Below are 16,190 nucleotides of genomic sequence, written 5' to 3' on the forward strand. Positions count from 1 at the left end.
TCCCTCCTGCACTATCTCTGCGGAGGGAACAGATGCTCAGAGATTTCAGATCATTCAGTCCTGTCGCTACAGGCTTGCCTCAATCCTAGTGCGTAATAGTGTTCAATACATGGTGCTTATAGTAGGGTAATCATTGCTTTCAGTAACTTCCTCTTTAATTTGCTGAATTGTCCTCCAAACATCCACCTGTTGCCATTTTATTTTATTTTGAAAGATTTTATTTTTAAGTAATCTCTACACCTGACATGGGCTGGAACTCACAACCCAAAGATTAAGACTCACGAGCTCTACTGGCTGAGCCAGCTGGATGACCCGGCGCCTGTTACCATTTTACTTTGAGAATACGTAATTGTTCACATATTCTAGCCCATTTGACACTTCAGACGGGGTTCTCATAAGTTATTTCCCTCCAGAAACTTTGTCCTATCTTTTCACTTCACTGGAAACCATAGGATTTCTTATTTTATCTCTCTATTATCTGTCTATCTATCTATCTATCTATCTTGAGACGGAAAGAGAGACAGAGGGAGAGAGCGCCCCAGATTTCTCATTTTATTTTTTTAAATTTTATTTATTTTTAAAAAGATTGTATGCATTTATTTGACAGAGAGAGAGGGGGACAACACAAGCAGGGAGAGCAGGAGAGGGAAAAGCAGGCTCCCCACTGATCAGGAGCCCAATGTGGGGCTTGATCCCAGGATCCGGGGATCATGACCTGAGCCGAAGGCCGACTCTCAACAGACTGAGCTCCTCAGGAGCCCCAGGTTTCTCATTTTAAAAAAGTGTTTCAAAAAGTACCAAAGTAAGATATGCCTATCATAACACATTCAACTAATACGAAATTGCCTAGACTTAAGGAGTCTCTGGGTGGTTCAGTCAGTTAAGCATCCAACTTTTGATCTCAGCTCAGGGGTTGATCTCAGGGTAATGAGTTCGAGCCCTGCCTTGGGCTCCATGCTGGGTGTGGCGCTTACTTCAAAAAAAAAAAAAAGGGTAGGGTAGGTGTATGACCCCTACATACTAATTGTGTAAGTCTGAATTGCACTTCCCTCCCCAAAAGTAATTCATATTAACCATTTGGTCTGTATCCTTTCAGACTTTCGCGATTTTTGCAAATACATATATAAACATGCAGATGCATGCATTTAAAATTATACTGTACATTTACCATTAGACTTTAACTTAGGTACTGCTGCTTTCTTTCTCTTTAACGATACTTTATAAGTATATTTTTATATCTCTACATATAGACTAACTTCCCTTTTTAAACTTCTCCCTAGGACATATGTATTAAAATTCATATAACCCTCCTCCTGCTGACATTTGGGTTAATTCCGATCTCTTGTTAGGAATAATACTGCAGCGCACCACACTGGTCTATGCATATGTAATTGGGCACTTAGGTGAGCAGTTTTGGAGGTAGATTCCTAGAAATGGAACTGCTGGATTAAAGAGAATATACCTTTGGATTTTTAAATTTTTTTAAAAGATTTTCTTTATTTATTTGACAGAGATCACAGGTAGGCAGAGAGGCAGGCAGAGAGAAAGGAGGAAGAAGGTTCCTTGCTGAGCAGAGAGCCCGATGTGGGACTCGATCCCAGGACCCTGAGATCATGACCTGAGCTGAAGGCAGAGGCTTTAATCCACTGAGCCACCCAGGCGCCCCTACCTTTGGATTAAAAAAAATTTTTTTTTAATTTATTTGACTGAGAGAGCACAAGCAGGGGGAGCAGCAGGCGAGGGAGAAGCAGTCTCCCTGCTGAACAAGGAGCCCGGGTGGTGCGATGGAGGGATGTGGGGCTGGATTCCAGCACCCAGGGAGCATGACCTGAGCTGAAGGCAGATGCTTCACTGACTGAGCCACCCAGGCAGTTCCCCCATCTTGAAAATTTTGATAGATACTTCCAAACTGCCCTCCCAAAAGTCCTTATCAGTACAATTCTTTCAGACACACATGAGAATCTACATTTCTTCTCACACTTCAGAGCAATGATTAGTATCATTCTTTTAAATATTTTTCCAATTCAGTGAACAAAAGAATATTGAGTTTTTCTTAATTAAGGTTTTCTTTATTTGAGATTGATGATAATAGTTTAATATTCTTATTGGATGCTTGTATTTCTTCTATGAATCGCCTGTTCTTTTCCTTGGCCTCTTGAAAAAACTGTTTAATTTGTTTTCTTCATTTTATGCTACATTTTTTCCCTAAATAATACAGTGTATTTTTAAGCAAAACAATGTTTTTGTTCTTCTTTTGTTAAGCTGGTATAATCAATTAAATCCCTCAGTTTATGGCACACTGAATAATTGGTCCACATCTCCCTTTTTGCTGCCTCCTCTTTTCCCATCCTTTTCCCCTTTTCCTTACCACCCCGCCACAGACTTATTTATGCACTCATTTATTTAGTCGCTTGACTCTCCTTTCACTCCTATATCGACATATATAGGTGTCCCTGATCAATACATTGTAATATTACTTTGTGTGTTTTGCATCTCAGGACAATCGTGTTGAATAATATTTCATTCTGTTTTCCTTTTCTTTTTTCTTTTTACTAAACATTGTGTTTTAAAATCCTATTCTGCTTTTGCTGTGGAATGGATAGATTACGGGATGGAGGGCAGAGCACAGGGAACAGAGTCAAAAGGACTGCGACGGAGCTGTAAGGTGACAGACGGCCCCTCCACTTGTGAACACAGTGTAACACCGAGACTTGTCGCACTATGTTGCACACTGAAACTAATGTAACATTGTGCATCAACCGTACTTCAATAAAAATAAATAAGTAAGATTGAAATGTCAAAAACTTCTATCTGGCTTTCGGTCCCCTATGCCCCTCGTAGCCATGCCTTGCAAGATTGCAGAAATCAAGGACTTTCTGCTCAGGGCCAGGTGAAAGGATGTCAAATCTGTCAAGATCAAGAAAAATAAGGATAATGTGATGTTTAAAGTTTCATGCAGCGGATACCTTTATACCTTGGTTATCACAGACAAAGAGAAGGCAGAAAAACAAGCAGTCCCTGCCCCCAGGTTTGGTAGAGAAGGAGCTGAAATGAACATGGCTCACTGATTTTGTGGCAGGGTTTCACAGTTCTTGTCTCACGGAGTCCAAGAATGAATCTCGGGGACAAAAAGGTGAAGTGAAGTGGAAGCTTATTAAGTGAGGGTGAGAACAGAAAGGAAAGAAAAGAGTTCTCTAGAGTGAGAGGGGTCCAGAAGGAGCTGCCACTGAGGGCTTTTATGATAGGTCTTTTATAGGATACAGACCAGGGAACTTGGTAAATTTCTTATGAATAGCATGGCAGATTTCTATTTAGAACACACAAGGTGGACTTGTAACTATCACCAGCACAAACAAGGTGTTCTTGTAAGAATTATGTGAATTTCTCCACATCTGGGATTTCTGTGAGCCTGGTTATCTATGCCCCTGAGGGACCCTAGTCATGGCTCCCCCTACCTGTCTCTCACTACCTAGCCTCACCTGTCCCTTACTCAATTTGAACTGTATCAAAATTTAAAAAATTTAACACACACACACTTCTATTCTGCTTTTATATATGAGATGGTATTTAAAAATAACATATGGTGAACTGTTCATTCTTTAAAAAAAAAAAACTTTTTTTATTTAACAGAGACAGAGCACAAACAGGGGGAGCAGCAGAGGGAGAAACAGACTCCCTGCTGAGTGTGGAGCCCCATGTGGGGCTGGATCCCAGGACCCTGGGATCATGACCTGAGCCAAAGTCAGAGGCTTAACCAACTGTGACATCCAGACGCCCCAGGCTTGTTTATGATTTTGCCATAGTTCGCATGTCCTAAATTTCAATTCTCTGTTATTGAATAAAGCCATTTATTATTATTATTTTTTTTTTGCTGGTAATATAACTTACTTCTATTTTTAAGACGAATGATCTTTCATGGATCGTGCTTTTAGTTTTAAAAAAATTTTTGGACTCCTTTTTTTTTTAAACTTTTATTTATTTGACAGAGAGAGAGAGAGAGAGAGAGAGAGCACAAGCAGAGGGAGAGGCAAAGAGAGAGGGAGTAGCTGGTCGTGACCTGAGTTGAAGGCAGATGTTTAACCGACTGAGCCACCCAGACACCCCATGGATCATGCTGTTAGTGTCGTAGCTGAGAAATCTTTGCCTAGCTGAAAGTTGCAAAGATTTTCTCTTATGTGTTCTTCTGGAAGTTATGTTTTACATCTAATTTTGTGGTCAATTTTGAGTTAATTTTTGTGTATGATGCCAGGTATAGATTGATGTTCTCCTTCTCTTCTCTTCCTCCTCCTTTTTTTTTTTTTTTTAAAGATTTTTATTTATTTGACAGACAGAGATGGCAAGTATGCAGAGAGGCAGGCAGAGAGAGAGGGGGAAGCAGGCTCCCTGCTGAGCAGAGAGCCCAATGTGGGGCTTGAGCCCAGGACCCTGGGATCATGACCTGAGCCGAAGGCAGAGGCTTTAACCCACTGAGCCACCCACGTGCCCATCTCCTCTTTATTGTATATTATTTTTTGGCATGTAGTTATCCAACTGTTCTATCTTGAAAAGACCATCCCTTCTCTACTGCATTGCCTTGGAACATTTGTCAAAAATCTATTGACCATATGTGTGTAGATGTACTTACGAACTCTCCATTTTGTTCCATTGATCTATTTGTCTTTTTCAATGCCTATAACTATACTATCTTAATTACTTGAATTAATAAATAAATCTTGAATTTATTCAAGTCTTTCAGCTGTATTCTTTTTAAAAGTTGTTTTGGGTGATCTAGGCCCTTTGCATTTCCATATGACACTTAGAATCAGACTGTCAGTTTCAATAAACATTGCTGTGATTTTGCTTGGGACTATATTAAATGCTTAGATCAATTTGGGGGAATTTAAGGCTTAATATTGAGTCTTTCAATCCATGGCAATATGTATCTTGCCATTTATTTACGTCCTTTTCTTTCTAAGGTTTTGTTGTTGTTGTTTATTTTTTTGTTTTTGTTTTTGTTTTGAGGGAGCACAAGCAGGGGCGGGGAGGGACAGAGGGAGAGGGAGAGAGAGAATCCCAACCAGACTCCCCGCTCAGCATAGAGCCAGATGCAGGGCTCAGTCTCCTGAAACTGGTGTCATGACCTGAGCTGAAATCCAGAGTCTGACGCTCAACTGACTGAGCACCCAGGCACCTCTATTTAGGTCTTTTTTCATTTATCTGAGCAATGTTTTGTAGTTTCCAGTGTACATCTTTTGTCAGACCTATCCCTAAGGATTTTATGGGGTTTTTTTTTGATGCTATAATCAATCGTATTTTAAAATTTAACTTTTGAGTGTTCAATGCTAGTGTTTGGGGTTAAATTGTGTGCCCCCAAGAGATATATTGAAGCCCTAATCTTTGTTACCTGTGAATGTCATCTTCTCTGGAAGTAGGGTCTTTGCAGATCTAATCAGAGTTAAGATGAGGTCAGACTGGAGTAGGGTGGGCCCTCGATTCAATATGATTGGTGACCTTTTCAGAAAGAAACTTGGACACAGGGGCACCTGGGTGGCTCAGTGGGTTAAAGCCTCTGCCTTCAGCTCAGGTCATGATCCCAGAGTCCTGGGATGGAGCCCCGCATGGGGCTCTCTGCTCAGCAGGGAGCCTGCTTCCTCCTCTCTCTCTCTGCCTGCCTCTCTGCCTACTTGTGATCTCTGTCTGTCAAATAAATAAATAAATAAAATCTTTAAAAAAAGAAAGAAAGAAAGAAAGAAACTTGGACACAGGCATGCAGAGAGGGAAAATGACATAAAAACCTGCAGGGAAAAGACAGCCACGTGACAATGGAGGCAGAAACTGGATACATTTGTAAGCCGGGAACACGCGGATTGCCAGAAGACGCCAGAAGCTTAAAGAGGAAGGAGGGTGTCTCCCCTAGACCCTTCAGTGAGAGCATGGTCCTACCAATACCTTGGTATCTGACTTCTAATATCCAGAACTGTGAGAGAATAAAGTTCATCTGTTTTAAGCCGTCCCACTTGTGACACTTTGTTATGGCAGCCAAGGGAAATTAATTCAACTGGTAGACAGGGACATGATTGATTTCTGCGAATTGATCTTATAGCCTGAAAACCTGCCAAACTCAGTTGTTCGATCCAGTAACTTTTTGTAGATTCCATTGAATTTTCCATATAGAGGACTATGTCATGTCTGAATAAAAACAAATTTCTTCAGGGTGCCTGGGAGCTCAGTCAGTTAAGCATCTGCCTTCAGCTCAAGTCACAATCCCAGATCCTGGAACTGAGCCCCACGTCAGGTTCCTGCTCACTGGGGAGCCTGCTTCTCCCTCTCCCTCTGCTGATCCCCCTGCTTGTGCTTACTATTGCTCTCTCTCCTGCTATCTGTCGAATAAATAAATAAAATCTTAAAAAAAAATAAAGTAAAAGACAATTTTACTTTTTCCTTTCCAATCTGGATGCCATTAATCTTTCTTGCCTTATTGCATTGGCTAAAGCCTCCAGTATAATTCTGAAGAACAGTGGTGAGAGCAGATATCCTTGCCTTGTTCCTGATCTTAGGAGGAAAGTAGTCAATCTTTTACTATGATGTTTTTATATGATCTTATTGTAGGTGTGTGTGTGTGTGTGTGTGTGTGTGTGTGTGTGTGTGTGTAGAAGCCTTTATCTGGTTGAAGAAGTTTCCTTCTTTTCCAAATTTGTTGAGAAGTTTTTAAAATCAGAACTTTACATTGGATTTTTGTCAAATGTGTTTTTGATAGGTATTAAGATGATCATATGTTTTCTTGTCTTTTCTTTTTGTTTTTTCTTTTTTAATTGTTAGAAATATTTCAGTGTTTCAGGTGTTTACTGTACCTTGCATTTTTGGTCATGATGTATTATCCTTTTTATATAATATTGGATTTGACCTACTAAAATGTTAAGGGTTTTTGCATCTGTGTTCATAGGCAATACTGGACTATAGTTTCCTTATAATTTCTTTGTCTCATCCTGGTGTTAGAGTAAGGTCAACTTTATGTAATGAGTTGGGACATATTCCCTATGCGTCAATTTTCTGAAAGAGTGTGTGAAATTGGTATTATTCTTTTTTTTGTCTTAAACGTTTGGTAGAATTTGCCAATAAAACTATTTAGGTCTGGTGTTTCCTTTGTAGGAAGGTGTTTGTTTGGTTTTGCTTTTTAAGATTTTATTTATTGGGGCGCCTGGGTGGCTCAGTGGGTTAAAGCCTTTGCCTTTCGCTCAGGTCATGATCCTAGGGTCCTGGGATCGAGCTCCGCATGGGGCTCTCTGCTTGGCAGGGAGCCTGCTTCCTCCTCTCTCTCTCTCTATGCCTGCCTCTCTCCCTACTTGTGATCTCTATCTGTCAAATAAATAAATAAAATCTTAAAAAAAAGATTTTATTTATTTATTTGAGAGAGCATGAGCGACAGCAGGGGAAGTGGAAAGGCAGAGCCAGGGGGAGAAGCAGATTTCCTGCTGAGCAGGGATGCCTGGTATAGGGCTCCCACGACCCTGATGACATCATCACATGAGCCTAAGGCCGATTGAGCCGGCCAGGTGCACCCTTATGGGAAGTTTTGATTTTTATTTTTTTAAAAAGATTTTATTTATTTATTTGACAGGCAGAGCTCACAAGTAGGCAGAGAGGCAGTCAGAGAAAGAGGGAAGCAGGCTCCCTGATATGATACGATGGGGGGGTGGGGGTGGGGCTCGATTCCAGGATGCAGGGATCATGACCTGAGCTGAAGGCAGAGGCTTTAACCCACTGAGGCACCCAGGCACCCCTGTGAGAAGTTTTTAAACTATAATTCAAGCTGCTTAATAGCTTATAGGGTAATTCAGGGGATCTATTACTTTTTGAGTGAGTTTGATAGTTTATCATTTTCTAAATCGTTCTAAAAAAGATTTTATTTATTTATTTGACAGATCACAAGTAGACAGAGGCAGGCAGAGAGAGTGGGGTGGGGGAAGAAGCAGGCTCCCCTCTGAGCAGAGAGCCTGATGTGGGGCTTGATCCCAGAACCCTGGGATGATGACCTGAGCCGAAGACAGAGGCTTTAACCAACTGAACCACCCAGGCGCCCTGATATTTTATCATTTTTAAGGAACTTTTACATTCAACTAAGCTGTCAAATGTTTTGCATAAATTCTCCTATTATTCTTTTAATATCTTTAGAATCTGTAGTGACATTCTCTCTCTCATTCCTGATCTTAATCATCTGTGTGTGTGTTTTTTTTTCTTGTTTGTCTGATAAGTCTGGGTAGATTTATCTATTTTTCCTGTCTTCTCAGAGAACCAGCTTTTGGTTCTTAGTTTTCATTCAGTTCAAAAATTTAAATTTTCTCTTTGATTTCTTCTTTTACCCATGAATTATTTAAACAGTGTTGTTTAGTTTCCGAGTATTTGGGGATTTTCCAGATACTGTTCTATTATTGACATATAACACCACTGGTGATCAGAGAATATATTTTGTATGATCTCATTCCATGTATGTATGTATGTATGTATGTATTTATAAATATTTAATTTTTAAGTACTATCTACACCCAGTGTGGGGCTCAAACTCACAACTCTGAGATCAAGAGTTACATACTCTACGAACTGAGTGAGCCAGACACCCCAGATCTCATCCCTTTTAAATTTACCAAGACTTCTTTTACAGTCTAAGATATGGTCTATCTTGGTAAATGTTCCACGCACACTTGGAAAGAATGTGTATCCTGCTGTTATTGAGTGGAATGTTCCATAAATATCAATAAGTTCAAGTTAATTGATGGCGTTAGTCAAGTCTTTACTGATATTCCACTCACTTGTCCTATCAATTATTGAGACATAAGTATTGTCATTTCTGATAATAACCGCAGATTCATTCATTTCTCCTTACATTTCTATCGATTTTTGCTTCATGTGCTTTGAATCTCTGTTATTAGGTACATAAGTACCTAAAATCTATTGTTTTCTTCTTCTTCTTTTTTTTTAAGGTTTTATTTTCAAACAGTCTCTACATCCAATGTGGGGCTTGAACTCACAACCTCGGCCAACTCAGCCAGCCGGGTGTCCCTCAAATTGTTATGTCTTCTTGATGAATTGACCTGTTTATCATTATGAAGTGATCCTCTTTATTCCTAGTAATACTCTTTGCCCTGAAATCTATTCTATCTAGTTTTAATATAGCCATTCCAACTTTATCTTGACTAGTGTTAGCATGGTATATATTTTCCCATCCTTTTACCTTTAACTTATTCATGTCTTTATATAATGAAAGGGATTTTTTATAGGCAATATATAGTTAGATATTACTTTACAATCCAATCTGACAAGCTCCTTTAATTGGTGTGTTTATTTTTTTAAAGATTTTATTTATTTATTTGAGAGAGAGAGAGAGCATGAATGAGAGAGAGAGAGAGAGAGCACAAGCCAGGGGGAGAGGCAGAGGGAGAAGCAGACTCCCTGCTGAGTGGGAGCCTCTGTGGGCTTGATTCCAGGACCCTGGGATCATGACCTGAGCCAAAGGCAGACACTTAACTGACTGAGCCACCCAGGTACCTCTAATTGGAGTGTTTAGATCATTTACATTTAATGGGATTATTGACATAGTTGGATTTAAATTTTCCGTCTTGTTATTTGTTATCTATTTGTACCATCTGTCCTTTATTTCTTTTTCCCTTCTTTTCTGCCTTTTTCTTAATAATGTAAATAAGTGAAATTCAAAATAGAAAATATGGCATGAGAATTTCAGAGAAAGATTTGGGATTTTACAGATCAAACAGATGGTGTCAGGAATGGTTTAAATAGAGAAAATATCAGGTCTTAATTCTGCTCTGGTCTGACCCTGGCATCCTTGCTGAGGGTCACACTGAGCAGCAAGGGGCTGCAAGGGTGTCTTTAGAGTCAGCACCATGGCAGAAGACATCAAAACCAAAATCAAGAACCACCAGACTTCCCCTTTTGACGGCTACTTCCCCAACCAGAACCAGACAAGAAACTGCTGGCAGAACTATGTGGACTTCCCTGCTGAGAGAACGCAGTGACTGCTAAAGGGGTGATGTCTCTGTGTGTGAATGTCCTGGCATGAGTACAAGTCCTTCTGCCCCACATCCTGGGTGTAAGCCTGAGACAACTACTGGGCACAAGGCACAATTCCTGGAAAGATCTGAACTGGTTCCACTCACCTCCATCTTTCTCTCAGGGTGGTGAAAGGGGACCTGGACATTTGGTGATCCCCAACCTGGGATCCTGAACCACGGCTTAACTAATAAAAATACTCCTTGGAAAAGTGTAAAACTGCGTATGACCAGGAAGAGGGGCTTCAAGGTGATTGTTTTTTTCTGTTTTGTTTTGTTTTATGTTTTTAAACAGACCACATTCTCTATAAAAAGAATAGAGAAAATATCATTTGAGCTGGATCGGGGTGATGGTGCATGGAAGGCACACCATGTTGAGGGAATAGGACGAGGAATGGGGATAGGGACCAGAAAGTAGGTGTTTGGGTCAGGAGAGTGGATTATCCAGATGGTCAGAGGAAGAGTGGCAGCAGAAGATGCGGAAGGTACTTGTGTTATTGCCAGCTTCCTATGGACATCCCCACCCTGATGGCCTGCAGATAGCTAAGATACCTGTCAAATCAACCACATTATCTGCCTTCAAACCTACTCACTCTCAGTAGCCCATAATTTGATGTATGGCATCACTATTTTCCTTAATATCTATATCAGAAGCCTCTGAGTCATCTTAAATGCCTCTTTGTTCCTCAACTGTAACCATCCCACCCACAGGTCACCTCTCAAATTTGAACTTTCCTTTCTCTCCCCCTGGTCTTGAACCCAGCACATGCTTGCTCTCATTCTTGTGCTCTCCCTCTATCTCTCTCTCTCTCTCTCCCCTCAACTACTGCATTAGCCTTCTGTCTCTCCACTTCTAGATTCTTCTACCTTCCCACTGTCTTTCACACAGGCACTAACTCCCTGTACCCCCTGAAAATGGATGTGAAATTCTATGTGTGCTTTTCCTGGGGGAAACCTATCGCTTTCATTAAAGTGTCAAAGACAGCGACAGTCCACAAAAAGCTAAGAGTGACTGCCTTGTGTCTTTATTTCAAATGAAATGATTGCTGCTCAGTTAATATAGTGCAGTTGACAGACTACTGAATGAGAAGTCAGGAGACCTAGGGTGCCTGGGGGGTTCAGTTGGTTAAGGGTCCAACTCTTGATTCTGGCTCAGGTCATGATCTCAGGGTGGTGAGCTTAATCCCTGTATCAGGCTCTGTGCAGGGTGTGAAGCCTGCTTAAGATTCTCTCTCTCCCTCTCCCTCTGTCCCTCCCCATTCCTCTCTCTATCTTAAAAAAAAAAAATCAGGGACCTAGGTTCTAGCTCTGGTGTTACCACTAACTTCCTGTTTGATTTGGGGGCAATGTGTTATGTCCTCTGCATCCTTTCCTCATCTGTAAAATAGAGAACGATCTCTTCCAGTCTCAAAATGTTATTATTTTATGACTTACAAGTAGATTCCTTTAACATCAAATATTCCACAGTTTATTTCCTCTCAGGCTCTTCTCCTCTGTTCTGTTCCACTAGACAAACATTTACTGCCTTGTGCCGTTCACTGAGAGAAGCTCTTTGCATTTAGAAAATAAATAAAGCACTGTTTCTCCCACTTCAGAAACTCACAGACCAGCTGGGCAGATGGATATGTAAATAAGAAATTACCATACAATGTCATAAAATGCAGAGCTCTGGAAGCACAAAGGAGGCCCTTTGGGGGAGGGGCATCTAACTTTGCTTGGGAACATTGGGAGGCCTCAAAGAGGAGATCACAGCTGAGTCTTGGGGGAGGGACAGAAATTTCTGAGCAGAGAAGGTGGGGGAGGACATTTCAGGCCCAGGAAACATCACTTGAAGGTAGAGGGAGGCAGTAACCAGTAACAGCATCCCAAGTTGGCAAAACGACCCACACATGAGGCTAATTTGAATGTCTGCGTGTTGAAGGCTTGGGCTTTGAGTGCATAGGAGTAACAGGACAGAGGGCTGGAGGGCAGAGTGAGTCAGGTACTCGAGGCCCTTACACAGAGTGTCAAGAAGTTTTGACTTCATCGTGGAGAACCATTGGATTGTCGGAGGCAAGGAAATGACCATCTGATTTCTCTTTCTCAGAGAAAGCACACTGGCCATGGAGGGGAAGGTACATTGGAAGGGAACAACACAAATTTGGAAGTGACAAGGGTCTGAATAAGCCAAGGGGATGGGGGGCAGAGGGGGAAGACCATGTGTTCCCTTTATCTTATCACCTCCAAAGGAGAGCCAAGTTAAAATGTCCAACAGCGTGCTGGAAATATGAGTTTGATGCTCAGAAAAGGGATCTGGTTTTAGGAGCAGGAATAAGTAAGCGCTGATGAAAGGCATGGCAGTACTTTGGGAGAGCCTGTAAGGTGAGACGTAAAGGGGCCAAAGGCTGAATCCTGGGAAATATCAGTGTCTGAAGTCAGGAGGAGGAGAGATTGAGAGGTCGGGTGAGAAGCAGGAAGCCAAGGAGCAAAGGGAGGAGGGCGGGTGGTGACGAGGAATCTACTTGGAATCTACTCCTTCCAGAGGGTTCAATGAGGAGAGAAGAGGGAGGGCTGCAGCAAAGGGAGCCTGCAGAGTGGGGCAGGGGGTATCTGATGTTGTTCTGCCAGCTAGGCAAGGGTGAGCCAGGAGGCCCAAGTGGGACACAGGAGAGATGGGGGGAAACAGGTGGATGCAGGAAGGGACAGTATCTAAGGCAAACCTGGAGAAGGTCGTCCTTGGCAAGGACATGGGGCTTTTATTCTGCCGAGGAAGGAGGAAAGGAATCAGAAAGAGTTTTATTCAGAGGTTCTCACGGTAGAATCACTGAGATAACTCAAAAAAAAAAAAAAAAAAGCCAATAGTTGGGTGCACCTCGGAAATTTCTGCTTTAATTACGCTGGGATGGGTCCTGGGCATTGGTATGTTTTCAGAGCTTCCCAGGTGATTAAAATCTGCAGTCAAGGTTGAGAACCACTGGTTTAATTGTAGGTAACTTTTTAGATTGGTGATAACAGGATGGGGTTTGAGGAACCTCGCACTTGATAAAGGTTGGATGATAGGGGACGGTAAAGGTTTGGGACAGGTGAGAACTAGAGAAAGAGAAGGAAGTTAGAGGGGAAGGGAACAAACAACTGAGCGACTTATGTGCCATCCATGTAGCAATGAATGAGGCTCAGTCCTTGTTCTCAAAGACACCAGGAGCTTAGGGAAGAGAGAGAGAGACACCTCGCAACAACCCTAGGATACCACCAAGTGTTTAACCAGTTAAGATGTTTTGCTATTTTGTTCCCTTTCTCGCTAAAAGTGAAAAAAAAAAAAAATCCAGCTGTTTCACAGTATAGACTGGATCCAGAAATACTTTTGTAAGCATTGAGAGTTGCCTTTCTAGGAAAGTGGGTGCTCGTGAAAGAGCTCTAATTATCCCGGGAGATAGAACTGTGCCCGGTTTTATCAGCAGGGCTCTGAGAAGGTGATGGTTCCGGCTAGGATGTGGGCATTGCTGGGGTCACCTGTACCTAGGAGTTGGCTGAAATCACTCATCGCTCAACAGTGAAAGGCTCTGACCACCATCCTGCTAGGATGGGAAGCTCGTGTTTAAGCAAGGTCCTAAAGATACCCCTTTCTCAACAGTGGTGCTGAGAAAGGGCCCTGCTTTTCACCAGAGTGGAAGACCTAACATTTGTCACTGTGGTCTGTGCCTGACTTCGGGGAAGAGCTTCATCCTCACCGGAAGCGGACCCTTCCCGCAGCTGGGACTTTCCTTTAGAGAGTGTCCGTTACCACTGGTACGAGCCTTGGGTATCCTCCCTGGACATGCAGACTTCACGGCTCCTGAGAGGCCTCTGGTCAGCCTGTTCCATCCGTCCCAACTGCCTGAGGCCCATGACCGGGGGGAGGAGCAGAAAGAACTTTTGCTGAGGGCTCTGGTTTGGCTAGGAGCCCCCTCCTTGAGCAAGATTCTAGAAAGCACTAGGAATCTTCCAAGGTACATAACAAAGAGGGGAAGTTTGAGAATTGACGGGGGCATGATGGGTATAAGGAGGGGGTTCCTTCTGTTACCTTATTCGTCCCATTTTCTATAAACAGGAATTGAGCCCGGAAGAAATTAAGAAAGCTGCCCATGTCCTCAAAGCTAGGGGCTGTGCTTTTGATGTTGTTGATAATCATCATCATCATCATCTGTTCCACTCTATTGTCCTTCTGGCTCCTGACCTCCCTCGTCACTGTGGGTGGGGCCCCTTGGGAAAACTCCAGCTGGATGTCACCTCAGTGTCCTCTTCCCTCCTAGAGTTAGGCTAGGTCCCTTGGGCCCCAGGATGCAAGGACCTTGTCTTTGGCTCTCCCCTTCTTCCCTCTGTGAATCCGGATGGGTTTCCATTCCAGGGGTGAGCACGGAACGCAGCGCCGAGAAGGGCCGCATGGGACACATGACACTGCTCAGACTGAATGTTGGGCCTCTGCTGGGGGGCGGGGGCTTTCGATGCAGAGGCAGAGCTGGAAGCCCCCCAGCTCGCCCTTGGAGGGGAGAAAGGAGAGCCCGAGTTTATTCCGGCCGACCTGATCTGTTGACATCCCGACTTCGGTTTTGGCTAGAGGTGGGCCTGTGCACAGAATGATCTGTCCCATGTTAGAAGCCCTGTTTCCGAGTCTTTGGGCCTTCTTGAGGCTCGTGAGTCAGGCTACCGTCGTATGAACATATTCGTGCTGAAGCTAGTGCAGCCTCAACACTGGGTCAAATTATACACCCGCTGCCTTGCACTGGGGCGTGCTCGGGGCCCGGCTGGGAGCCCCTACGCCGGCTCTGCCTCGCGTTCCCTTTCCCAGCTCTTCAGCCACGTGTCCCTCATACAGCGCCAGGACCGCGGGTGCAGCCCAGTGCCGGGCGCGTGACAGGCGCCGAGCACCTGGACTCACACAGGGACTTGGGTACCAGAATGATGATCCTGCATATGGCAAGCAGTCTTGGTACTGAGTCACTTGTTCACGCGTGGCGTGGGATGGGGAGGCGGTAGATAGGAGAGGCAAGGGCTGAGGAGAAGGTGCGTGTTTCCCTAGGTCTTCCAGCTTTGAGCGCTAGCAGTGCAGAGAAAGGTGGCTCTGTCCTCGCGGTCGGTTAGGTTAGAACGGGCAACTGTGAAGGATAAGCCTCAGTGTCAGAGAAGAAAAATCTCATCAGGGAGGAGCAGAAATCCCAAATAAGTGGGGAACCGAGGCTGAGAAACTTCTTCCCTTGGGACTTCTGAATCACAGAGCTGGGTGAGAAGGTGTCAGGACTGGAAATCCGAAGATGTTGGTATGCTGAGAGGACCCTCGAGGGAGAAGCACGCAAAGGTGCTTTTGAAACATTACTATTCTAGGTAAGCGCAGGGTTGCGCAGCAGTAACAGGAAAATATAATAATACTTAAAGCTTTTGTTCGCTCCCAAGGGAATAGGGACTTCCTACAACCCAGACTTTTATGACGGGGGAGACTCTTGGTGGGTTCCGAGCTCCTGGCCCACTTCATGAAGCCCAACTGGTTCCTTGAAATGCTCCACGGCAGAAATGCCCCAACTGTGTGGGATATTTTGTGATACCTACAATCCCTATCTAGTACCCCCAACTCCAAGGCATCTGAATCCCCAGGGTCCAGAGCTTGTGTGATTGGGCTTAAGGAACTGATAGGCCTTTGGAGGTTTCCTGGGAGGAGCACCCCTCTCCCCTACATCCTAGTTCCCTGTCCCCTTGCCTCCCCGCCCTCGCTCCCCCAGGGCAGGGTTCCCTTTGTAATTAATCCCTACGCTCAAACCAGAGGGGAGGAAAAAAGTGTTAACGAGGGAGCGTCCCATACTGACTGGGCGGTCGCCGCTCGCAGCTAGAACACCGAGTAATTGAATTATTTTTGGAAGGGGGGTAGGATGCGGTGGTGCTGGTGTCAGGGAAATCCCCGTATGCACGGGAAGCGGGGAGCGTCTCCTGCCACTAATTGAAATCAGAAATTACTCTCCCTTCTCGCAGCCCTGGGGGGGTGGGGGAGGAAATCAATCTTCCCACGTCCCAGATTGGACTCTGTGTCGCGGGGTCTGTGGCCCGCAAGAACGCACACCTCCATCCCCGGAGGTCCCGGGGGCTCGGTCTCTCACCGGCGGGTCGGAAAAAGGCGCCCCGGGAGGGAGGGGCTGTGGCTGGGCC

General features: G+C 43.9%; 1 pseudogene; it reads left to right on the plus strand.

The window, feature by feature from the left end:
• The first annotated feature begins 2,843 nt into the window (after positions 1 to 2,843).
• On the plus strand, positions 2,844 to 3,054 carry LOC123928437 (annotated as a pseudogene).
• Positions 3,055 to 16,190: the final 13,136 nt, after the last annotated feature.

This window comes from Meles meles, chromosome 17, assembly GCF_922984935.1.
Source record: "Meles meles chromosome 17, mMelMel3.1 paternal haplotype, whole genome shotgun sequence".
Classification (NCBI taxonomy): Eukaryota; Metazoa; Chordata; class Mammalia; order Carnivora; family Mustelidae; genus Meles; species Meles meles.